Source organism: Juglans regia, chromosome 7 (assembly GCF_001411555.2).
Source record: "Juglans regia cultivar Chandler chromosome 7, Walnut 2.0, whole genome shotgun sequence".
Classification (NCBI taxonomy): Eukaryota; Viridiplantae; Streptophyta; class Magnoliopsida; order Fagales; family Juglandaceae; genus Juglans; species Juglans regia.
In genome coordinates this window covers 4,354,958-4,382,377 of record NC_049907.1, presented here as the reverse complement: position 1 = coordinate 4,382,377, position 27,420 = coordinate 4,354,958, and the positions used below count along the sequence as shown (strand labels likewise).

General features: G+C 33.9%; 2 pseudogenes; one reads left to right on the top strand and one right to left on the bottom strand.

The window, feature by feature from the left end:
• The window catches only part of LOC108980279, a 144,952-nt pseudogene that overhangs the window by 113,746 nt on the left and 3,786 nt on the right, over positions 1–27,420 (bottom strand).
• Positions 6,461–6,579, top strand: LOC118349109 (annotated as a pseudogene).

The following is a 27,420-nucleotide window of genomic DNA, read 5'->3' as shown; positions in this document are numbered from 1 at the left end:
TTGTTTGAACGGGATTTTATTTTTAGATGAACCAATTTCATCTCAATAAGTTGTTCGAATAAAATAATGTTCAGTTCGAACCAACACTTACCATTCGAACTAAAAGATATTTTCATTCGAACAAATGACCATATTTGAACCTGTTCGAACGGACGAAATGTTTGAACATATTTTATGGGTTCGAACAAATAAAATTTTCAAATAACTTGTGTTCAAACATAAATTATGTCCGTTCAAATCGACTGTTTATTTTTAAAATTCTTTTAGTTTAAATGAAGTTTTGCTTATAAATGTTGTTCGAACAAATATTTTATTGTTCGAACGAACGTACGGACTGTATTTCTCAGTTGTTGTTCGAATGCGTTAAGTTTTGTTCAAACAGGTTTATTCTTGTTCGAATGGATTTATAAATGATAATTAACCATTCAAACAGGTTATTTACTGTTCGTACGGTATTAATCATATAGAACATAATTTAATTAAAAATCTCATACACACAAATTTTAATTCAAACATCACAATTGTTCAAATATTTTGGAAGATCATAATAGAAAGACAAGTAATGAAAAAATAAATTTTAAGATTGTGGTGGTGACATAGTGTTTTGGGACATCAAGATTGACTGGAACTGTTTAAACATTTTTTGGTTATTCAACTGCAACCTCTCTTCTAATCTCACCTCAAAATCTACTGCTTGATCTAATTGGGTTAGCAATTATCTTTCCTTGGACCTCAATCGTTCTATCTCAAAGTGTTGTTTCCTCCAATTTCTTAGTTTTGTCGTCATTCGATCTGGCTTGAGAAGAGGATGATGATGTTGATAATGGCATCAAGCAATGTCCTAACCCCTGAAATATCCAGAACGTGATCCAAGAACTTAAGAAAAGATCTGAGTATCATCAACAGATGATTCATCAGATGGATCCGCATAAGTTTCCTTAAGAGAAATCATCTTGTCCTATAAAAACAAAAACAATAAAGTTAGCAACAGTAACAAAAATATTATTAGACAATGGAATTAAAGAAATTTAAACTTACATAATTTGCCTCTGCTTCGCGATTGGTTCAAATACCATCACGATTTTTATGTGATTTAGCATACAATTGGGTCAGATCATAGTCAGCAGGACCTTCTTCTTTCTGCAAAAAGAAAATCTATATTAGAACTTAAATCATAAAAGTGTATTATATGTTAATATTTAACGGGGATTAAAATAACTTACCATTTTGTTAGACAAACGATGAAAAGATCGAGAATCTGCATGATGGTGTATCATTAAATTTGATCTATTTGCTTTGTTCACAGTACTCCATTACTAAAAAAAATATTATGTCTATATGTTTAATACATTTATCATATACTACTAAAAAGAGATAATAGCGAAATTACCTGATAAACAGGATCTTCAAATATATCACAAACCTTCTCTTATTCGGAATGGTGGCATTGCATGGAATGGATTTTGGCGCGCCTATGTTGCAGTACTAAACTTCTGATAGTGTGCATGGTATCGACCTTTGTACCTCCGGAATGCATTCGACGTCAATTCCTTAACTGTTTGTCGATCCTCTCGTCGGCCAAAATTAAGTTCAAACTCGTCCTTTCAAAAATTATAAACAATTAGTATAAATACACAGTAACTTTAAATTAACATGTTATACTTAGTTTCTTGGGATGTAGCTTATTACCAGACAACGATTTTTTATGTGGTCTTTCATGTTTTGGGAAACTTTAGCCCAGAAGGATGTAACTATCGGTGCATATATGCGAGTAAGCGTACCAATATATATAAGTATAATATTTATACTTGCGTGCGAGTAGTATAGGTATATGTAAGTATAATATTTATGTGAAGAATACATAAGTTAATAAGTATAATATAAGTTAAGAGTATATATAGTAGTATATAATTATATAGTTGTATATATAAGTATATATATAAGTAGTATAAGCATATATACTATATTATATAACAAATACAAAAATAACTAATGCAATATTTTTTTTTTCTCGTTGGAACGGTATTCGTAAGACGTTCGAATGGATAAAATATTTATGGAAACCATTCAAACGGCATAACTATCTTGATGAGATACTATGATGTCTGATGAGATCGATGACCTCGCTAATCATGAGGTTCGTCAGTTGGTTGTGGGTCCATATGCTCATTCCTATGAAAGGAGCAAGAGCATCAAACAGGTGGACTTATCTAGTTTTTTCAAGATTACGAACATTATAATAGCCAACAACATTAAACAGTGACTACACAAGACTGAGGTGAGCATGGACCGGGCACGATTTATGTTATGGGTCGCTCGTGGGGTGCCTATCGACCTAGTGAGATATATATTCACTAGGATAATTTCAGAGGCCACCTATACTACTACAGGTAGAGTTTTATTTTATTTAGTATATTTGGTTATTCCTTTTGATATATATATATATTACTTTTACTTATCAAAAATATTTTATGACAGACATATAGCCATTTGGAGTCCTGCTCACACCATTACTTTTAGCGAAAGGAGTCAGGACAGATGCTTTTGAGCGTGTTCAGGAGTCGATTGTACCGATCAACTTGATGACCTTGTCTCGTAGCACCGGACATTCCAGATTTCGTATTTGTTCACCTACTACAGAGGCGGTCGACACTCAGGGAGGTGCACAGGGCGTGTCTAATGAGGCATCTACACATAGTGCATCACGTATTGCTACTCGTGAGGAGATTGCAGATATCGTGTATGCAGAGATACACGCATAGACATCAGAGATCATTGATGCAGTCTGGGTCACCCTCGCAGAGACTGAGTTGAAGCTCATGTCTCGAGTGACTAATATTGAGACACGTCTTGCTGGAGTTGAGGCAGTGCTACACAATTTGGCCCAGTAGTGCATATCTTTTATTTGCATTAAATGAGCTTTTTTGTATGGACAATCATGACTATTTTTATTTTGTATCATTAATTTAAATATTCAAATAGTCATACATTATATTCCCGCCATACATTATATTTTTGGGATGCAATTAATTTATGGTTTTTATTTGTAGTGTTTGAAAGCTTGTTTATTGTTAATTATGTTTTTTTATTTTTCATTTTACTTAATGTTCACGATAATATAAAAAATGGCACTATAAGTAATATTTATTTAACTAAAAATCTTATTTAACATAAAATAAATGACTAAAATATTTTTACATTAATTACATAAAATTTATTTATGAATTCGTAAATATTTTATATTCCGTTCGAATAAGGTTTAAAAAAATTCCAGCCAATTTTAATTTAATTTCCCACCAAATGATTCGTTCGAATGCATAAATGTTGTGTTCGAACGCAATATGTGTAGTTCGAACAATCTTGCGACCTTCCTACCAAATTTTCCCACCAAATCTTTCCCGTTTGAACAAACCAGTTGAGGTTCGAACGTATTTGAGCTTTCTCCTGCAAAATAAATTACTTCCCCGCCAAGATTACCATTCAAACAAATTATAAATCATTCAAACAAACATTAATTCTATGTTCGAACGGATTTTTTGCCATTCGAATGAGTTTGAATTTTTAGAACGACCTAATTCATCAAAGAAGATATAGTTTGAATGGATATTTAGCCGTTCGAACATTTTTTTAAAGTCATCCATTTTTTGAGACATCTCCAATAATTACTTTTAGGGACGAAATTTAGTTCGTCCCTAAAACTAAAATTTGTTGTAGTGAAAGTCATTAACATTGTTCTACAGGCGAGCTAGCTAGAATCTAAATGAATTTTTGGTGACTTTCACAACATGATTAGAGTAAAAGAACAAGATCATCAAAACATATATAAAATTGGTTCACCATATTTATTGATTATTTAATGTTCCTTGTGAGACTCACATGACTAACAATAATAAATATGCAAAACTCACTCTATCCATATGTTTATTTATCCCCACTTTTAAGTAAAAATATATAAATATAAATCTCGAAGAAGCAACACCTTTAGAAGTTTACGTGCTCTCATGCATCACCATATCGACTAAGTTCGTAACATTCATCATTTGTTGGATTCTTTCAAGACTTAAGTGATCAGAAGGTTTGGTTTGAGGGCACTGGCAATGGACTAGCCATTGCCAAGTCCAACTCTAATTTGCATCAGAGTTTGGGATAAAATCCCTGGCATTGGACTCAGCAAAGGCATAATTTTCTAATTTATGCTACAGTAATTTTAAGTCTCTCGCCATTGTTGGCGAGCTCCTGTAGTAAGATCAAATGAATATTTTATCACTATCCACCCAACTGCCCCTCTCTTTTTCCCTCGTTTTCCATTTCCCTCGTCTCTCATCTCTCGTCTTTCCCTCTTTCTCTCGCAATTTTTTTTTCTGCCTCGCCCCTCTTCTCTCCCTCGCTCCGTAGTTCGTCTTTCCCTCTTCTCTCAGTCCACCATTTTTTTTTCTGAAACCTTTCTTCCTCTTCTCTCCCTCGCTCGTCTCTCCCTCTTCTCTCAGTTCACGATTTTTTTTTCTGAAACCCTTCTTCCTCTTCTCTCCCTCGCTCCGTCGCTTGTCTCTCCCTCTTCTCTCCGTCCACCATTTTTCTTTTCTGAAACCCTTCTCCCTCTTCTCTCCCTCGCTCTGTCCCTCTTCTCTCTTTCTCAATCGATTTTATCTTCGTTCCTGGGTCGATCTTCACGGTTGTGCAATTTCGTCTCTCTCTATCGGCTTGGCTCAACAACGCAGCAACACTCTCTCTCGGTTTGGGTTGGTAAAACTATTGAAACTTTATTTGGGTAAGCTTTGTATTGATTAATTTGAGTATGAATTTGTGAATTTATGAAATGGGTATGAATTTGTTTGGGTAAGCTAGTTATACACAGTTGCTGATTTTTCTGAAGTTTGTGCAATTAGTGTTGTTGATTTTTCTGAAGTTTGTGTTGCTGATTTTTCTGAGGTTGTTTATTATCGCGTCCAGCCAGCCAACACCCCATGAGCTTGTATTTTTTTTTTCGGTTCTTTTTTTTTTTTTCTGTTTGCTATACAATACTTGGTTTTGTATTGTTTTTGTTTTAATTAAGGGTTTTGATTTGGACCTATTGGCTCAAGTTTAATTAGCAATTAGGAAGTCACATGAAGTGAGAGATTGCCTTATCAAGACAGAGATTGACTGTAGGACTTTCGGTGTTAATATATGAAACACAGCTTACCCAAGAGTGAAAAAGATAAGACACATGAAGTGAGATTTTACTACATTTACTACACCTTTGGTTTTATCCAGACATTCATGGAAATTGGATCTCTATATTTAACTTGAGATTTATTCTTGCCAGTCTAATCCTTCTTAGAAATATTATGACGTCAAAACACTCCATGTCTTAGACTAAATGCAATCATCTATTTTTAAGTGAAATTAAAATAGATAATGGTTTTTGAGAACTTGGGTCATGTTATTACTTGGGTGCAGTCATCTTGGGTCATATAATGGTTTTTGAGAACTTGGGTCATATTATTAGACTAAATGCAGTCATCTTCTCTTAACAAAAGGCTAATGTCCAATTCAAGTTACTTGGGTGCTCTCATATTATTAATCCTGATTGAGGGTTAGAACTTTCTTGGAACTTCATATGAAACCGATAATGGTTTTTGAGAACTTGGGTCATTCTGTGTCTGAAAGGCCAATTTGAGCAGCCACATTCAATGTTGCCTTGTTCTCCCTGGCACCTGCTGTTCCAAAAACCACCTGATGCATGGGTAAAAATGCCAACAATGAGCAAAAACATATCAAAAGTCCCAACAAAAGTCAACTTAGACCTCCACTCCTGAGCCTTTTGCAGTTAGATGAACCAGAAACTGCCAAAACTAGCAAACCAATGTCATATGCAATCATATCAAAGATTCATAATAGCCAACAAACTTAAGAAAAAACTGACACCATAAGGATAATATAGGTTTAAGAACTTATAAAAATTTTGATTGTAATGGCCTTTAGAATATACAAACAGGATTATTGGAAGTTAATGTATGTCTTTTAAATCTATTTTAAAAAATAGAACCTCCATAAAGCTTTAAATAGAACTTACCCACAATATCCAATAAACAATCACATAACATATCAAGCCAACAATTATTATATAGTCAAGTGCTTATGTAATTTTTGCTCTTAATTTAAGTTACTTGGGTGCTCTCATATTATTAATCCTGGGGAACCAACTAGCTTTGCTCTCATATTATTGTTTTTGTATATTGAAGCAATCTCCCACTTTGCTATGCAATAAAATTTAACCCAAGTTATGTTATTTTTCTGTAAATAACATAAGATACATATCTCATGCTCATGAATATATATGTGGATGTGTATGATCCCAATGCTTACATGCAGTAAATATATTTTTTTGTTTGCTATACAGTACTTGGTTTTCTATCACTTTGCTGTTATTGTTTTCTCTCTCCTTTCATGTAAGCATGCTTTTGGGTGTATTTATGTGTCTATGTAGTAGTATATGTTTGTGGGTAATGGCTTGGACGCTACATATAACGTTTGTGGCTATCCCGATTGATGGTTTCTTTCAATGCCATTTGATTCCGGAAAACACCACATATATTATTGATTATCATCGTTAAGACACTTTTCTGTCTCCACAACCAAAAACAGAGTTTTCTTTGCTGTTCTTTGCAAAACAGATGAGCAATAAAATGTGTTTACTGTTCTTCTTTGCAAAACAGAACAAGAGGCTTATTTTTGTTGCTGTTTTGCATTGTTCTGTAGTTGCTGTTTTTCTTTGCAAAACAGAACAAGAGGCTTATTTTTGTTGCTGTTTTGCATTGTTCTGTTTTGCAAAGTTGCTGTTTTTCTTTGCAAAACAGAACAAGAAGTTGATTTGTGTTTCTGTTTTTCTGCATCTTTTTCTACATATTTCTTTGCAAACCAGCTTATCCAACAAATTGATGATGTAATATTTGTTGTTTTGTGGGACTTTCAAATTTCTAAACTTTTCTAACTCCTTGAAAATGTAATATTTTTCAAGGATGGGCACATAAATTGATGATGATCCCTTCTTCACCACTCTATTACAAAGTGGAGGAGAGGGTTGTAATAGCACCCCAACGCAACATTCTAATGTTGTGCTCCAAGCAACATTCAATGACGGTGAAAAGAGGCAACCTCCAAAAAAAGTTCAAAGGGGTACATCTTTCCCTGCAGAGGAGGATAATCTCCTCGTCTCAGCTTGGCTCAACATTAGTATCGATGCAATAAAGGGTACTGATCAAAAGTCCACTCAAATGTGAGAAAGAATTTCAGAATTTTATCATGAATATAAAAAACAGAACAATGTGAACCGTTCTGTAGTTTCTTTGATGAATCGGTGGTCCTCGATTCAGAAATGCACAAATAAGTTTTGTGCATTTTTAGCACAAGTAGAGTCATTGCATCCGAGTGGTGCAACAGAGCAAGATAAGGTATGTAACATTTTCCTTTAATTTTCACAAACATGTAGGATTGATTTATGAACTAACAATATTCCTATGTATTTGTAGATTGAGAAGGCAAAAATTATATATAAAGAGATAGAGAAGAGTAACTTCACAATGGAGCACTGTTGGTGTCTTCTGAGACACCAACAGAAATGGCAACAACACATCTCCACCCTTGGGACGAGGAGAAGGCCACAAAGTGAAGCTGCTCTTGACACAGTGGAGGAGAACATAGAGGTCTTTGCTAAGAGACCTCTAGGCAAAAAAATTGAGAAAGAAAGGGAGAGGAAGCGGAAGTCGATGGAAGGCAAAGAGTCTAAGATCAGCATTTCCTTAACTAAAATGACCGAGGATAGAGCCACGACCATGGAAGAGCGGAGAAATGCTCAACTCAAGGCAGACAAAAAAAGTGAGAAAATATTTGAACTAAAGAAGAAGAAGTTTGAACTAGAGAAGAAGAAATTTGAAGGCAAAATGATGATGCTAGATCTACGTGGCATGAATGCCATGCAACAAGAATATTTCCATAATATTCAACTAGCAATTTTTGAGGATTCGAAGTCCCATTCCGGAGGTAGATCTAACTCTCCTTCGACACCTTACTATGTAGATATCTAACTTGTAATATTTATAGAACTAATTTTTTTGAGAATTAGTGGCTGCCTAGCCACATGTGGGCTGGATAAATATGTGGCTGGGTAGCAACTAAATTTGTGGACTGTGGATATTATCTTTGTTGGTAATTTGTGGACAGTTTTGGTAACTTTTATGTGGCTGGAATCAAGTTGTCAGGTTGTTTGTAGCTTCTTTTGACTTGTGCCAGCAATGTGGACTTGAATTAGAAAATAAGAAGGGAAGCTGATATGTGGTTTACTTGTGGATAAAGTGCTTGCAAGTAATCGAGATGTTTTTCTTCCAATAGATTGATTAGTTGAACTAGACTTATTTGACGTATATAGGTTAGTTAGTATTGAAATTATTGTATATTGATAGCAATTGTTCTTGCTTGTTTTTTGTTTAATCGAGTCATCAGGAGTACATGTTCATGCTAATTGAGTTGTTGACCTTGCGGCAAATTCGATGTCTAATATTATGGATATGGATATGAGACTGTGTTGGTGGACTATTTATGGGACTGTGTTGCTAAATTTTGAATGCTTTTGTTCATCAGGTCTCTCTCTCTCTCTCTCTCAATTTTGATGTCCGCATGATTCATTGTGAGATTTGATTACACTTGCAATTTTATTGGAAGTGATATTATAATGGATGTGGTTAAAAAAATTCGGTTAATATTAGTATGAAATGTTAATATTAGGTTGAGGAAATAAATAGTTGGGAAACAATAATTTTAAGTAAAATGTAAATTATTAATTAATATATGAAGTGTATTTGTAAAATATAAAAAAAAATGTAAAATATTATTAAAATATATAATATAATATTATTAATTTGACTTTAAGATGGCTAGTCCAATGTAAATTTACCTAGCCAAAAGTTAAAGTTATAGTCAAAACTTGTACTTTTAGCTAAAATTTGGACTTGGCAGCCATTGCCAATGCTCTGATATGATTACTTATTTTGATCTACGTTACATATTGATCCTTATCTACGTCAAAAGGCTTCAATTCCCTCTGTTTACTCCTAAAATATATGTGATGTCAACAACATGAGAATTTAGTGAATATAAAATCTTCAAAAACTAATTTCTTCTTGCCTTAGCAAAACCAAATTGCTTTTAATTAAGGACTTTTTAATACGTTTAAGATTAGCCAAGAAAGGCATATAGACAGCAAAGTTGCAAACAGTGTACAAGTCATGTCAAACTATTAAACATTAATTGAAATGTTCAGAGAGGATAGAATCAAGGGGATTCAAGCCTATGATAACCAAACTAGTCATCTAAAATAATAAATTGTCTCAAATTGATTGAGAAAATGCTCATGCGGACTCTTAATACCAATCGGATAAACAAGCCTAAGTTTCTCGGTGTAGAAGAGGAGAAAGTGGAACAGGAAAATGATTCATTTTCGGGGATTGTAAGTGTAACGCTCCGTTCCTGAAGGTCCAGGGAGTTAACTCATGTTACATGATAATCAATTCCAGCACTGCTAATATACTTCCAAAAGCTCTAAATCAAACGTAAACACTTCAAATTTAATTAATCACACATACTCATATATCAAATCCTCAATACAGTAACCCAAAAAAATATCAACTTCTCTAAATGTCGCTTAAACTCACATTTCAACAATATAATTAACAAAATTCACTAATACTCATCGAAACTTTCTATTCTTAACCCACTATTCTTAAGTCATCTCACCCAATTGTTTCATAGTCTTGAACCTTAGCTGCAAAATCTAAAATCATCTGAAAATATTGTGAAGATAAAGGGGTGAGTTATCAACAACTCATTAAGCAGAGAACATATACTAGTATGCAAACATGAGCGTTTACAGATTTCAGAATACTGAACAAAATACTTTTTATTTTCAGAATGCAGAGTAAGAACATGTTATCAAAAATATCAGAGCAAAAGTTTAAAAATATTCTTATTCAAAATTTCCTTGGCACAGCAAAACTGAAACATTATATTAAAACAGAATTCCATGTTTAACCCCCGTGGTAGGGTTGTGCATTCTGCGGAAAGCCAAACAGAACATAAATCACCATGAATATCAAAGAAATTGCACTCAGAACAGAAAACCATTATTATATCCCATGGTAGAGCCATAGGTCACTATTGTATCCTGTGACAAGGCCAGATGTCACTATTGTATCCCGTGACAGGGCCAGAGGTCACCATTGTATCCCGTGACATGGCCACATATCAGAGCAAAATAGAATCAAATCAAAATCAGAGTCAGAGTTAGAACAAAATCAGAACGTCATGCCAAAGGTTTTTCAGATTCCAAATCATTCCAAGACAAAGCACTAAACAAATTCAGATAATTTCACATTTTCTAAAAACAGATTCAGAATATCTTCACATTACATGCAAAAATTATCAATTTTCATATTCGTTCATATATTTCTAAGTTTAATAATAGAATGCCTAAAAACAAGCTCATGTCTACACCAGTCATGCCAGAAAAATACCTTAATCTTATACAGAATTTCATGCATATGCAGAACACATATTTGAGGTTGTTTTCAAATTTCTTTTCAAAACAAACATGCATATTTTCAAAATCAATCTCGTTTCATTTTCTTTTTATGCAAAGTTTAGCATATGAATCTCACTTACCTGGACTTCTTATCTTTCCAGAATTTTTCTAAAAAATGTCGAGTCGACTTTAAATCGTCACCTATAAAAATAATCACGTAGTTTTCGTAAGTTTCTAATCAATCACGTATCTTGATATTTAAGCCTAAGCTTCTAAAATAACCTATCTTAATTCCTCAAAACCTAAAACCCTCACAATCCCAAAATATATCATCACTTTCTAAAATCATCAATATCTACCATAACTAACGTCAAATTCAAAACACCAATATTTAAACCCAAAACAACCAACAAATCTCAGCATAAACCAATAACACTAACAACTCCATCATCCAATCCAACCGACCCCCTTACTCCTCGGACTCAGTCCAGTAGAACCAACCAATTCACTGTAAATGAGTTAGCGCAAAAATACATTTAAATTTCAAAGTTCTTTGAGAAAATACTTACAATGCTATAATATAATTTTTGAAGGATCACGGAAATGCTAGAAGTGATAGCACAACAACGAAATAGTATATTTTGGACAATGGCTGTGGGTTTCAAAAATCAAAATTTTTAAAAGGGGACAAACGAAGACTTGAGATTATTAGGAAAGGACTTAGGGGTGTTGGTGAAACTAATGGTGGCGATAGTTGGCTGTGGGTGGCGGCGTGGGTGGCGGTTGGAGGCCAAAAAGCTCAAATCGGAAATGAGGATGGACGGGCTTCACTGGTGGTGGATCGGAACTGAGGATGGGTGGGTTAGGGAGCTGGGGGGGTCCCCGGTGATGTGGTGAAGAGATGGTGACCAATGGTGGCGTCATGGCGGTGCGCGAGCTCAAAGGGTGCTGCGGCTTGAAGCCGTGCGTGGAGGCTCACATCGGCGCGAGAGGGGCTAAAAACGGAGGGGTGAGGTCACCGGCTGGTGGGGAGCAGAATGGGAGGGGCGGTGACTGCAACGGGTAGTGCACGTCGGCGTTGTGGGATGAAGAGAAAATGGACGGAAAGATAGGGGAGGGGTGTCGCGCGCGGGAGGAAGAAGCAGGGGAAAAATGAAGGAGAAAAAGAAAGGGAAGGAAAAGAAAAATAGGGAAAAAGAAAAAGAGAAAGGAAAAAATGAGGTCCAATCCTCACAACTTGGGTCACAAAATTGATCCAACGAAAATTATTTCAAAACAATAAGTTAAATAAAATAATTTAAACGTAGTGACTAACTAAATAATAATAATAATAATAATAATAAACCAACAACACAATAATTTTAAAGCACACACAAACAAACTAATTTAAATTAAAGAGCAATTTAAATGCAAAACAATAATTAATATTAAGAAAGTATGTCAAAATAATTTCATAACTTAAAACAAATCATAAAAATAAACCAATGAGAACTCTAATAATTTTAAAACAAGAGAACCAATATTTAAATTAATTAAAACATTCCTTCAATTAAAATACACTAAAAAATACGGGGTATCACATCCTCCCCCCTTAAATAAAATTTCATCCTCGAAATTTGTCAAGTCAAACATTAATGCCAAAGCAGTATACAAAATACAACTCAGAACACATTTGAGAGAAACATACCTTCACCGACGCCCAACAACATGGATACTGCTCTCACATGTCTACTCCTATAGGCGATTTCCATCATACTCGCACGAGTCTCCAAGTGGAACATCACGTCTAGTACTCCTAGGGCGGTCATGTAATCCGAAATCTCTATTTCCACAAGAACCTTAATACAACACCCAATAAATTCCAATAATTATTATTTTCACACCATAAACTGTGCTAACCTCAATCGACTCCTTTGCTTTATCTTTCAAATGTTCATTGTATTCTACCTTTGGTAACCTAAAAGCCACTTCCAAAGTTAACCGTCAATAAACAAAATTTGCACATCCAAATGATTAATCTCCAATTATTAGTGTCTCCTCAAAATTTCAAGTCACCACGTATTCCTCAAAATGGGCATAAATTTGAAGCCCCCAACTAACACAAAATAACACGCTTAAGCTGCACAGTCTTATAATTTGCCACTTAAAATTATGCCCTCATAAATTAACACCTACCAAAACCACTTCTTCCAAGCCAAATTGGAACAAGGATCTGTACCCTCCAACTCCATACACTGACAGCTATTATGCATCGATCTAGTGCATCCTTAGTCAGAACAAATACTCCCCCAACATACAAGTGATCCATCCTACCATTCCATCATCCGGACCTATTCCCTAAAAATCAATAAGAATCATTTCCTAAATCTGCACCATCTATTATCCTTAAACTTAATATGGATCAATCCTAAAACCTGCCACTATAACCTCGAACTAATAACAATCATTATCCAAACTAGATCAATACATTCAATCCCCAAAGAAATAATCCCCTTGAAAATTACTATATCAATAACTCAACTCTAATCAACACCATTTTAATGGTCACAGACTAATCAGTCTCCAAAATAAATCAAGCTAGCACACCAAGCCTATAGAATTAAAAAGTGAAATCTTCTTACAAATCAGTCCTTCAAATCTGCAATTTTAAAATCTTAAAATATAAGAATCATTTTCCAGAATCTATAAGATCGATGAACGTATATCCAATAAATAAACAATCGACTCCCGAAGCTTTCAAAATCTAAAACATTAAATGATAACAAATTATTTCCTACAATCTACAAAACCTTAAACCTTTGGTGAAATTCTCGTAAATCTATCCTTAAAGTTTGTTGAACTTAGAACCCCTTATTCTAAAGCCTCATGTCATATTTTCACGAAATCTAAAACCTCAATTATCCTACTCTCCAAAGAGATCACCCCGACCATGCCGTTCCTTTCAAACCTCGATTTTATAAAAGCAAACCAAGTCGATAAAAGTTCAAGCCTACTACACTAAATATTTATACCTAACAATGGCATTCTCAATCATACATCTTCCTGCCATAACTTAACCCTTAACTCACTTTTCAACTTCAGACAAAATGAACAAAATAAAATAAAACAAAATAAAATAAAATAAAATAAATTTAATAAATAAAATAACATAATTTCAATCCAAATAAAATAAAATCAAATAAAATGAAATAAATTCAATTTAAATAAAAAATAATTTCAAATTAAACCTCTAAACTTTTCTGGTACCGCACCTACTGGACATATGGTTTTACCCATTCTTAGTCATATCTTTAACCAACTCATATAGTCTTTCCTACCATCTATAATTGTAAACCCGACATCGCTCTAAATCCTGTACATCCTTAGAATCTAAACCACAAAAATCTAAACCTTAAATCTTATAAAGATTATCTCTTATAGTCCACAAAGTATGCTTGTCGGATCTAAAATCCCTAAACCTCAAAATCTCAAAACTCAATCATAAAGTCTGCAAAACTTAAAACCTTAAATATCCACATAATCAGCTCTTATTCTTTACAAATCTACACCTCAAATCTAAAGTTTCTTCCTAAACCCACGGATATCTAAAACTCAAATGTTTATTGTCTGCAGAATCTCAAACCTTAACTCTGATACCAACTGTAACACCCTGTCCCCGAGGGTCCGGAGAGTTAACTCATGTTATCTAATAATCAACTCTAACACTGCTAATATACTTCCAAAAGCTCCAAATCAGACGTAAACACTTCAAATTTAATTAACCACACATACTCATATATCAAATCCTCAATACAGTAACCCAAAAAAAATACCAACTTCTTTACATGTCACTTAAACTCACATTTCAATAATATAATTAACAAAATTCACTAATACTCATCGAAAACTTTCTATTCTTAACCCACTATTCTTAAGTCATCTTACCCAACTGCTTCATAGTCTTGATCCTCAGCTGAAAAATCTAAAATCATCTAAAAATATTTGAAGATAAATGGGGTAAGTTATCAATAACTCAGTAAGCAGAGAACATATACTATTATGCAAACATGAGCATTTACAGATTTCAGAATGTGGAACAAAACGCTTTTTATTTTCAGAATATAGAGTCAGAAGATGTTATAAAAAATATCAAAGCGAAAGTTCAAAAATATTCTTATTCAAAATTTTCTTGGCATAGCATAACTGAAACATTATATCAAAACATGATTCCATGTTTAACCCCTTGGTAGGGTTATGCATTCTGCGGAAAGCCAAGCAGAATATAAATCACTATGAATATTTTCAAAACAAACATGCGTATTTTCAAAATCAATCTCGTTTATTTTCTTTTTATACAAAGTCTAGCATAGGAATCCAGCTTACCTGGACTTCTTAGCTTTTTAGAATTTTAATAAAAAATGTATAGTCGACTATAAATCGTCACCTATAAAATAATCATGTAGTTTCTGTAAGTTTCCCATCAATCACGTATTTTGATATTTAAACCTAAACTTCTAAAATAACCTATTTTAATTCCTCAAAGCTTAAAACCCTCACAATCACAAAATATATCATCACTTTCTAAAATCATCAATATCCACCATAACCAAGGTCAAACTCAAAACACCAATATTTAAACCCGAAACAACCAACAAATCTCAGCATAAACCAATCACACAAACAATTCCATCATCCAATCCAATCGACCCCCTTACTCTTCAGATTCAGTCCGGCATAATCAACCAATTCACAGTAAATGAGTTAGCGTAAAAATACATTTAAATCTCAAAATTCTTTGGGAAAAAACTTACAACGCTATAATATACTTTTCGAAGGATCACGAAGATGCTAGAAGTGGAGCACAGCAACGAAACAGTGTATTTTTGACAATGGTCGTGGGTCTCAAAAATCAAACTTTTTGAAAGGGGACAAACGAAGACTTGAGATTACTTGGGAAGGACTTAGGGGTGTTGGTGAAACTAATGGTGGCGATAGTTGGCTGTGGGTGGCAGCGTAGGCAGCGGTTGGAGGCCAAAAAGCTTAAATCGGAAATGGGGATGGATGGGTTTCACTGGTGGCGGATCAAAACTGAGGATGGGTGGGTTAGGGAGCTGGGGGTCACTGGGGATGTGGTGAAGAGATGGTGACCAATGGTGGCGCGACAGCTCAAAGGGTGCCGCGACTTGAAGCCGTGCGTGGAGGCTCACAGCGGCTCGAGAGGGGGCTGAAAATGAAAGGGTGAGGTCAATGGCCGGTGGAGAGAAGAATGGGAGGGGCGGTGATGGCAACAGGCAACACACGTCGGTGCTGTGGGCTAAAGAGAAAATGGACGGAAAGATAGGGGAAGGGTGTCGCGCGCGGGAGGAAGAAGCAGGGGAAAAATGAAGGAGAAAAAGAAAGATAAGAAGGAAAAGAAAAATAGGGAAAAAGAAAAGGGAAAAGAAAAAATTAGGGAAAGAAATGAGATTCAATCCTCACAACTTGGGTCATAAAATTGATCTAACGAAAATAATTTCAAAACAATAAGTTAAATAAAATAATTTAAACATAGTGACTAACTAAAAAATAAAAATAATAATAATAAACCAACAACACAATAATTTTAAAGCACACACAAACAAACTAATTTAAATTAAAGAGTAATTTAAATGCAAAACAATAATTAATATTAAGAAAACATATTAAAATAATTTCACAACTTAAAAAAAGTCATAAAAATAAACCAATGAAAACTCCAATAATTATAAAACAAGAGAATTAATATTTAAATTAATCAAAATAATCTTTCAATTAAAATATACTAAAAAATACGGAGTATCACAGTAAGCTACTGTAATGGAACTGACCCACAAAGAATTAGATATGTTGCTAGCTGAGAAGATATGCGTGCAAGCTAGCTAGTAGGGTACAAATTCCTAATCGTTGCAAATAAAGGATGCACAAATGAGAAGAATGACATTTGGGGCCAAAATTTATTCCGCCGAAAATGATGCCTTGCAACAGTAATTATTGACTTGTTGCAACAAAATACTAGTCGCCAGAAATAATTTTGGCCACCAAAAGCCTTATTTCTTGTAATGTTAACACACTGTTACATGGCTTACTAAAAAATTTAAAAATACATGCATAAAATGGTAGAGAGAATTTAAGATTTTCGTCTTCATCTTTTTGTATTTCGAGCGCTATCTTATATTGAATATATATTTTTAAACTTTTTAAATAAGCTATGTAGTGCCATATCAAATAGGCAAAATGAGTAGTACAAATTAAAAGCATCATAGCATTATTCTTAATTATTAGGTTAGTCCGTCAATGTCGATGTTTTTAACCTATTATTTGGGTTTTTATTTTGTATTCCTACAAAAATAATCCGTTCTTCTAAAATAAAGAACTAAATTTATCCATATTTCTTTTAAGATAAAGAGCATATTTAGTTTCAGAAATCCACTTACAAAAACGTTAATTATTCTCTTTTCTCGTTGCACAAATTTCGTTACATTGAAAAGCCTTGTTAAATGTTTTTCTTTTTATCATTTTCTAATTAGATCTTACAAAAATAAATTTAGAATTTAATATGACTCAATGTAAATGGAAACTTTACCTTAAAATTGAGATCATTATGGAAACCAAAGTGAACTGCCCCTCGATCCCTGGCTCCTCCTATGCGTGTGGTGCCACGCGTTTCATGATCCCATGGATGATATAGTCATACATATTTTTTTTGATGAGTAAGATTAGATAGTCATACATTTTCTGAAGTTGGGCTTAGCCCAGAGCCTTGTGAACACGAAACAGAAGACATACTGTGCGTTCAAGTTGAAAGTTCAACTATAACTTTAGATTAAAAATTGATGACCAAACAATCTGTAGTTTTGTATCAGAACAGGGTTTGAAGACCACTTTGAAATGCTGGTTGAATCTATGGCCACTACATCTATAGGGCTTCGAGTATGCATTTTTCTGTGAGAGCTTTAGGAAGTCCCATAACGGTATCAGTTGTCCCCACCTGCCAAATATCAAACCTGAGCTTATGTCACAGGAATTGGAGGAAGGCAACAACTCCTAGCAAGTGACAAGAAAAATTATTTAATGTATCGTAGCTTTCGCATGTTATAATAGGCTCAGGAAGAAATGCAAATCACTTCAGCCCCCTTGATAGACCAAACAAAACCATAATATGGTTCAAATCAACAACATTGGTTAAGAGTTAACATGCCAATGCCTTACAGAGAGAGTGTGGCAGAAACTCCGTTTGTTAGAACACCAGAAATATAAAGCAGAATTTTAGAAATCATTGATGGAGAATAAGGAAGAAGGTTTTGACTGGGGATGTGGATCACTAGTTAGGCGAGTTCTTTGGAGTGGCTTCAGTGTCAGAAAGACTTGAATAGTCTGGGTGCCATCCACAATAGTGTGGTGCCTAAAACTAGCTCCTCCAAAGTGTGGGCATGTGTGTATGTGAGAGACTAATAGAGAGAGAGAGAGAGAGAGAGAGAGAGAGAGAGAGACAGGAAGCTCTGCTGACCACTGCTTCCACAAAAGGCAATGTCATTGGATGTTCCAGCATCAAACCTCCAGCAACATTGAGTGTAAATCCCTCGTTGATCTGAGGGCAGCTCGTTCGTCAACGAAGAAGTCAAGGAAGAAGTTAATAAACAGTATTTGAAAAGAAAGATTCCTGGCAAAAAATATCAAATAGCAAAGAGAATATGGATCTTAAGAATTTTACCAGGCTATCAATGACCTCATCTGGTATGTTATAAAAATAAATGTATATCACCATGCAGAAAAATATTAATTTTCCAAAGCTAATTTACATGGTTACTTCTAAAGGGAAGTGAATGGACATGCTAAAATTTAGATCTCCATATGCAAAACATTATCGGAATTTATTACAATAACAAAGACCCAGGTGGATCCGACAGAAACAGAGTAAAAGGAGATATGATGTTAAACAGCAGCAATACCCCTTTCATATGTAGATAAATACATTTTTAACATGTCCTGAGATTAGGTGGGCTTAAAATCATGTAATATTCACTCATCAGAAAGAGCACATACAAATAAAAGTGCCAAAAACCATTACCTCGACTCTGTCCCATCCACCTCTTCTTTTTCCAGTCTTAAGATTGGTTACAAGAACAGATCCTTCAACCTCTGCTTCACCGCCAGAATATCCTGCAACCCACAGGGATGTGACCATCAAATCCAGCTCAAATTTTGAATGAGAAATGGTGAGAGTGAAGCGCATTAAGCAAACCTTTGAGAAACTCCCGCGCTTCTTCCTTGCTGGATGGTTTTTCTCTGATTATCCCTTCATACACCACCACCTCAAAATCAATTAGATGGAGCAGTAAGAAATAACCTTGAATGATCTCTACATGCCAAAACCCAGCAGGTTGTATGTGCTGAAGTCCATGCCAAGCCCGAGCAGTCCACAGATTTCCCCAACAGTATGTAGATTAGATATGAAAAAATGTGTTCAAAAGGAAGTGTCAATCTTGCATGGGATCGAGGACAAACCCATTGCTTTAAATGAATTGGTAAGAAACTATTAATTGGGGATTAGGCTAGTGTTAGGTAATCACATGAATTAGTTTTCATTCTCAAACTAGTAGAAGTGAATTTTCTCTGCATTGTTTGTGCAGTGTGCTTTATATTTTTCTCTCTTTGTTCTTTTAACATTTAAAAGAAAATGGGGACAGTGGGAGAGATGTGAGGAAACACTTCTTGTTAACAAATGCCACAATTTATAAAGTTGATTTCAAAGAACAGAGTTTTTTAGTGTACAAGAGCTAAACCGATAACCTCCCAAGTCCTAACAGAGTTTATACAGTTGATTTCAAAGAACAGAGTTCATTTCCTCTGCTATCTTCTCTGAAACTCTTTTCGAATTCAATTCCTTTTCTTTGTTTGGTTCATTGAGAATTTTAGAATTAAACAAGAAGTAGAAGGTAGCATAAAGATTACCGCTTTCAAGTTTCAACCCATCTGAAGACAGTTCTCCTGGTTAAAGAAGTTTCACAAGCAAATGAATGTTGGTAATTAAGAGTAACAGAAGAATGCTTGTTGTGCACCTTCTGGCCAGGATTTACATAGGGTAATAATTAAGGAAATGAGCTCAATAAAAAGTGTACGGAGATGGAAGAAGAGTAGAGTCTCAAATCATTTTTTTAAGCCTGAATATTGACACAAACATGTTACACACCTCTCATAAGTACTTCATGATATTAAAAAGACATAAAACATGCGAAACAAATTAAGGTCAAGTATGTCTAGTAACCCTGTTCCTGTTCTCAAAGAAAGTCGACTTGATTTTATTAAGCTTGACAAGCACGTCTTTGATATCCATTCTTGTATTTGGTAATTCTTCAGAACACCTCAAGCCTAAGTCAAAGATTGATGAAAGAATACTTTGTAAGGCAATGGTGTCTCTTCCATCTTCTATTCTTAGTAAACCTTCATCCACAACTTCCATCATTCTATCAAGAATGGATGCATTTACCAACTGCCTCAAAGTAAAGTCTCCTGCAAACATGTCGTCGGTGGGTTTCTTCCTCGCGATCATCTCCAACAATGTTATGCCATAGCTGTAGACATCAGTTTTGATGGATACCTTCCCTTCAAATCCATATTCTAAAAATACTCAAATTGTCAAGAAGGCATTTAAGTTAGCAACTTGTGTCTTAATAAAATGATGTAATTAAGTAATAATTCACGTGTCTTGATCAGTGTATATATACTACTCATATGCGTATAAGTAAATACATATAAATCTTACAGAAGGCAAACCAAAACATAACATCCTGGCTTATTAAGTAAATAATGGGATTGGACCAATTAATTCTTGACTTTATATATATAGATATATCATCCAAAACAGAGAATCGTAAATTAATGCATCTACAATCATAAAAGTGAAACTCACTACTATATATATGATGCATATAACAAGATTTACTTTAATGCAAGTATTTCTTTTTGAGTTTTTTTATAAAAGTTACGAATTGGCATATTTGAATAACAATACTTTGAAACGAGTTTGCTTTCAAATTGAATAAAAATTTCAAGTCATTGTGAGTTTGGTTATGCAGTTCAGATGAGATGGGATGAGATTATATATTTTATTAAGAGTTGAATAAAATATTGTTATAATATTATTTTTATTTTGAAATTTAAAAAATTTGAATTGTTTGTTATATTTTGTATTAGAATTTGAAAAAATTATAATAATTATATAAAATGAGATGAGATAATTTAATTTTGTATAACCAAACCAGCCCTTATCAATTCGGCCCCCACGATTTTTTGAAGGTCTCAGGCATTATTTTCATAAATGCATATTAATTTTTTATGGATGAGAGAACACTTTCTCACATGTTAAGCATTGAAAGCTAAGCCGTTTTCTCAACTTACGATAATTTTGCTCATATAAGTTTATAATATCATGAGTCATGACCAGTCTCTTGTAAAAAACTAAGTGGTGTATATTGTCCATAATTAATTCTTAAGTGAGCCATTTTTGTATCATTAAATTAGCTTTTGGTCTCTAGTAATTTTTTTCAAAATATTTAATTTGAAGAAAATTATAATTTAATATTATATTATTTTTCTTTTAAAATTTATAGTTAGTTGAATGAAATATATTTAATGAAAAAACTCACGTTTGACTGGGTAGCTACGCAGTATGTAATTCATATGCTACTTAAAAACTTTTAATCTAGTTTATTGTTATATATTATTTAGAAAACCCAAGACAAAGTTTATCCTTTGCATATAATTATCATTTATTTATAATTCGTATATAACTCGTTACCTTGTTTAAGTCTCTTTTGTTTAATTGCAACATATGAAAAGCTTAAATGCACGTTAAATTTCCAAAATTATTGGAAGCATGAAATTTTAAAAATTTATTTATTTTTCTTTCTTATACTTCTACTCACTTTATTTCTTTTATTGTATTACTTTTTTAATGGTATTTCTAAAAGTTTTCAATTGAACCATTTATTCTAACCTAACTTATAATTCTAATTTCATCCCTAACTTCACCTATTTTAATCTTTTCATCATCTTGTCCGTCAAGAGTTAGTGAGTTCATTAGTGTGCAAGTGAGTATATTAATAATGTTATTGAAGTTCTAATAGATCAAATGAGGTCGTTCGTGAGAGAAACCATAGAAGAATTACAGAGTTCTATAACTATATCAATTTGTAGATAGAGATCGAGTACTGGGTAAATCATAGAGTTCAATTTGGTGTTTGAGTTTGCAAATGTTTTATGACATCTTAAATTGCTTGTAAGATTTCTATTCTCCAGGGGATTTATAAGCAGTGATTGAGCACCTACAATAGTTAATCATGACATATAGACTTTAATTTTTTTAAATAAAAAACTTTAGTTTGATTGTTTTACAAAAGGAAATTAAATTTTTGTAAGTAAAAAATATCTTATATTTAAAAAAATGTTAAGAAAATCTTGAAGGCCACTTTTATGGTTGTGAGATGGCCAGAATTGAGCCACCGATCACATGGAAACCAAAGCGAGCCGCTAGTCACTGATTGGGCGATATGCTTTTTGTAATATTAATTATGGATGGAAAAATTGACAGAGCATCCTCTTTCTAATATAAAAGCATCCCACATGGGTTTATTTCTAAAAAAATTGCAACAGAGCTAAACCTGAGTTCTTCATATCATACTAGGTGGTGTTTGACCAAAACTACCTTATAAAAAAATATATTCACCTTGTCAGATTTGTTTGGGATTCATGTCATATGTTCATCTTCATATGAGTTTATCGACTATAAGACTAGCTAAGATGCGGAAAATTGCTAAGCAAGTTGTTACAAAAAATTTGTAATCAGCATCCTATTATTTATCCTTTTGATAATTAAAAAAGCATGGTAAATTCATGTGGCTATGTACCTGGTGCGATGTAGCCAATGGTACCAAGAGTTTTGGTGTGTGTTGTATCTTTGTTTTCGACTAAAATCTTTGCAATGCCAAAATCGCCCACATGTGCAACCATGCCCTCATCCAAAAGGATATTTGTAGGCTTCAAATCACAATGCAATATAGATTCTGATTGACCGTGGTGGAGATAGTCTAAGGCTGACGCAACATCAACCAAAATATTTATTCTCTGTAGAAGATCCAAGCAGTAGTTATGAGAGTATAACCATTTTTCAAGGTTGCCGTTTGACATGTATTCCAGCACCAACGCTCTAAACTCGGGATTAGTGCATGTAGTTATGACCTTGACAAGATTTCTATGTCGAATTGTACGTAACACCTTGCATTCTACATCAAAACTTTTGAAAGCACCCGACAATTGCAAACTTAGAACTTTTATTGCAACAATTGTCCTATCAAAAAGTATTCCTTTGTACACAGAGCCAAAACCTCCAACTCCAAGCAAGTTGCTTTCACAAAAATTGTTTGTCCCTTGGCAAAGCTCTTGATATGATATCATTCTATGTTCCAATGCAAGAAATGCATTAAGTGAAGTCGGTATCTCCATGTTACTTTTTCGAAGTCTTCTCAGCAAATAAACCAACATTACCACAATTATAATTGACACAATCACAGGAAGAATACATTTGATCAAAATACTTTTCATCTTTGATTGTTGGTAGGTAGGAATCATTGGATAAGGTGGAACTCCCAAAATTGGATTCCCACAAAGTGCACTATTTCCTGAAAATGATTCCGCCGTGAAGTTCACAAAATGACCACCAGATGGAATCTCTCCTACTAGCTTGTTGAAAGATAAATTCAAGTATTTGAGATATGGAAGTGCCTCAAGGGATTTAGGAATTGCACCAGAAAGATTGTTGTAAGAAAGATCTAAGAGATCTAACCCTTTTAAGTTACCAAAAGATTGCGGAATGCCTCCTTGAAAGGAGTTGTTTGAAAAGTCAAGATGACTAAGGCTTTCAAATGCTCCAATGATACTTGGAATTTCTCCAGTAATTTCATTTCTTGACAAATCCAGATATTCGAGAGTGTCCAATTTTGTCATGTTCGAAGACAAATGTCCGCCAAGGGAATTCGATGACAAATTCAGGAACAACAGATTTTCGAGGCCCCATAAATTTAATGGTATTGATGATTCGAGTCTATTAGAATTCAAATATAGACTTATTAGAAGACTGAGGTTTGAAATGCAATTTGGGATGACTCCAGAGATTCTATTGTTTGAGAGATCCAACTCTCCCAAATTCCTTAATTGGCATATCTCTTCTCGAATCAATCCTTCAATCATGTTATTGTAAAGATGCAATCTTTGTAATCTTTCTAAACCACCGAATGTGAAGGGGATATTTCCAGTCAAATTGCTACCTCCCAAACCAAGCCAGATCAAGCCTTTCAAAAAACCCATTCCCATAGGAATATGACCCCTAATTTGGCAACTCTCTGCATGAAATGTTTGAAAGGAAGCCGAAAAGTTTTGAATGGAATCTGGAATTATTATATCCATTGGATTAGAGCTTAATTCTAAAACTTTCAAAAATCTACAATTGGATAAAGATGAAATGAAATTGGGCTCTTGATCTGTAGCCTCCTGGTCTATTAGCTGATTTACACCCAAAGAAAGATGTTGGAGGTACTTTAAGTTTCCAAGACTTTTAGGAAGTGGTCCGGAGAACAAGTTTTCAGCAAAGTCTACTGTGATGAGCTTGGAACAATTCGAAAGATAGGATGGGATATGACCACTGAGTTTGTTGCCACCAAGTATAATTTCTTCAAGATTAGGGCAAGAATATTGCCCTGAATCTAGTGATGGAAGATATCCAGAGAGGAAATTTTCCTGGAAGTCGATAAGTTGTAAAGAAGAAAGGTTGAAGACTTTTTGAGGTACTGACCCTTTGAAGTTATTCGTTCCAAAAATCAAAGTAGTTAATTTTGGAAGATGCCACAAATCAGTTGAAATGCTTCCTTGGATGTGGTTATCCTCAATTTTGAATTCTTGCAACCTCGACAAATTACATATGGTAGAAGGTATGATACCAGTGAAACTGTTACCTCCAAGATATAGGCCTTCAAGGTTTTGTAAATTTCCAATTAGAGCTTTTGAAATACTCCCCTCAAATGTATTATATGCCAAAGATAAAACTGCAAGCTCCCCACAATTATTAAATTGCGAATGGAGCTGACCGCCAAATTTGTTATACGAGAAATAAAGTCCTCTAAGATTGGGACAGTAGCTACAAAGATCATTCGGAAGAGCTCCCAAGATGTGATTAGACGTAACACCAAAGCTGTTTAGAGAAGATAGGTTAAAGATGACTAAAGGAAGTGGACCATTGAGCCTATTGTAGTCCAAATTCAAGAACTCCAACGTTGACAAATTGCGAGGGACGATGGAATTGCACCAATAAGACGGTTCTTGTTAAAATATACCTTGCGAAGCTTTCGACAATTATGAATAGTTGGAGGGATGTTTCCTTCCAATTGGTTGGATGCCAACAAGAGTATTCTCAAGCGATGTAGACGACTGATCTCATGCGGAATAAAACTATAGAAGCTGTTGTTAGAAAGATGAAGTGAGACTAGGAAGGAGAGGTTACCAATATAAGGAGAAATGGTGCCATGGAGACCCATGTTTGAAAGGTCCAAAGCGGTGACTCTTTGCCTACGTCGACTGCAGGAGACCCCAATCCAATTGCAGATCGAGTTTGGTGCAGACCAGTTGGTAGCCAAGAGGGTTTCATTTGGACTAGAGCTAATTCGAGATTTGAAGGCAAGGAGAGCAGATTGGTCAGTAAAATTGCTTAAAGATTGGATCAACTGAAACATGCATGAGTACTGCACAAACAGAAAACTCAATAGCAATAGAGGGAACATATTTCCTATGAGCACCATGAGTGCTGGAGAGAGAATTAGAGTGCAGGAGAGAGAATTAGGAGAATGTTTATGAAGATGCATGAAATGAAGTAGTGAAGATGATAACCTTATTAAAATTATTTTCATTTTTCCATTTTCTAATTAGAGAAGTGATATATTTATAAAATAATTTTTTAAAAATAAACTTAGAAATTGATATGACTCGATATAAAATGTCGGTATTACTATAAAAAGAATTTTACAATTTGATATACTACGGCAGCCACATCAATTTATAATTTTATTTTTATAAAATCTTTTTAGATTGGGCATTCCTTGTAAAGCATTAATCATGATAATTAGTCGGATAGGTACACAGTGGGATGAAGATTTTTTGCTCCAACTTAAAGGATTAGAGAAAAAGAACAAGATGATCAATACCGCGTATATAAAATAGGTTCACCATAGATATATACCGCGTATTAATTATTTAATGTTCTAGTTTAATTGAGAGACTCACACTAGCTAACAATAATAAATACTGCAAAACTCACTCGATCCATGTTTATTTATCCCCACTCTAAGAAGAACCAACTCCTTCATAAATTTATGTTACCAAAAACAAAAACAGTATTGAGATTTGAAATAATTTACAAAAGCAATGTAACTTTATATAAATACCCTCGTTTTAAAATATGTAACTTTGCCTTTTTATAATTTACTGAATTATGAGTAGGTAAAGGTGACTTGTTAGGCCACATTCCACTCCGGTCAACATGTAGTCTGTTTTCATGTGCAAAAGAATCGATCCACATGGGGCTAATTATGAAAAATGATAGGCTTACTATTATCCTATTACTTATTTACTATGTTTTTTGTATTTAATATATTTATTTTAATTTTTTATTTTACTTAATGGTTAAAAAAGTGAATATTAGTAAAATTATATATTTTTTAATTTTTTTCTTAATGATTAAGGATGTGAATAAAATACTTAAAAGAAAATTATAAAAGAAAATTATAAAAAATAAATAAATACACTATAAGTAGTAAATGAATAGTAAAATAATAGTAACCCTATCACTACTGACTAGTTATATATTGTTATTATAATGAAAAGTTTTATTTATCATTTTCACACACCACACATTATATCTATTTTTATTTTTATTTTTATTTTTATTTTTTTCTCTTATCAAATGTGTGATGTATAAATAATGAGTAGAAAAATTCAATTAGTTTAAGAAAAATAAAATTAAATAAAATTAAAAATAAAAATAAAAATAAATATAATGTGTAGAATGTGAAGATGATAAATAATAAAACTTGAAATGTTTAGTAATTGACTCCATTAATGTTAATATTCTTGTACGCCGAAGCGTGTGATGTGCGCCCGTGGGTATATCATTTTCGTTGTTAATATTCTCGTACGCGTGTAATGTGCGCCGCCCCGCGTGGTGATTGACTCCAAAACACAGTCAAGTCACTCGAGAAAGCAAATTAGTGGATTAGAATTTTGGAGCCGTATGACGTGGTACTCGGAGTCATTAGCTAGTGGAGTCATGCACGCTTTTAAACGCCGTACGCGTGTGATGTGCGCCCGTGGTGATTGACTCCATTGACTCCAAAACACACTCAAAAAGCAAATTAGTGGATTAGAATTTTGAGATTAATTTGATATCCTTAAGCATCTCTTTTGCCAAATTGTGCATTGTGTATTATTTCTGGACTTTTTTATAATTTTATTATTTTTATTTTGAATAACCCCATGAAATATGTGTACTTGTGTTTTCTCTTGACATGTGAAATGAAGACTGGTACCTTTTCTAACCATACTTTCTCTACATTTAACTTTATAGCTACCTTAGCCAAGTTGCGAGCAACTACATTTGTTTTTCTATTTGTACACTGCACTGTCCAATTGGACCAAGCAATTAAAAATAACTTTGAATCTTCAATGATGCTTCCATGGTAGGATAGATCTTCATTTGAATTATTTACTGCTTTTACAATGTTCTGAGCATCCCCTTCAAATGTCACTTTGTTGAGACTCAAGTCACT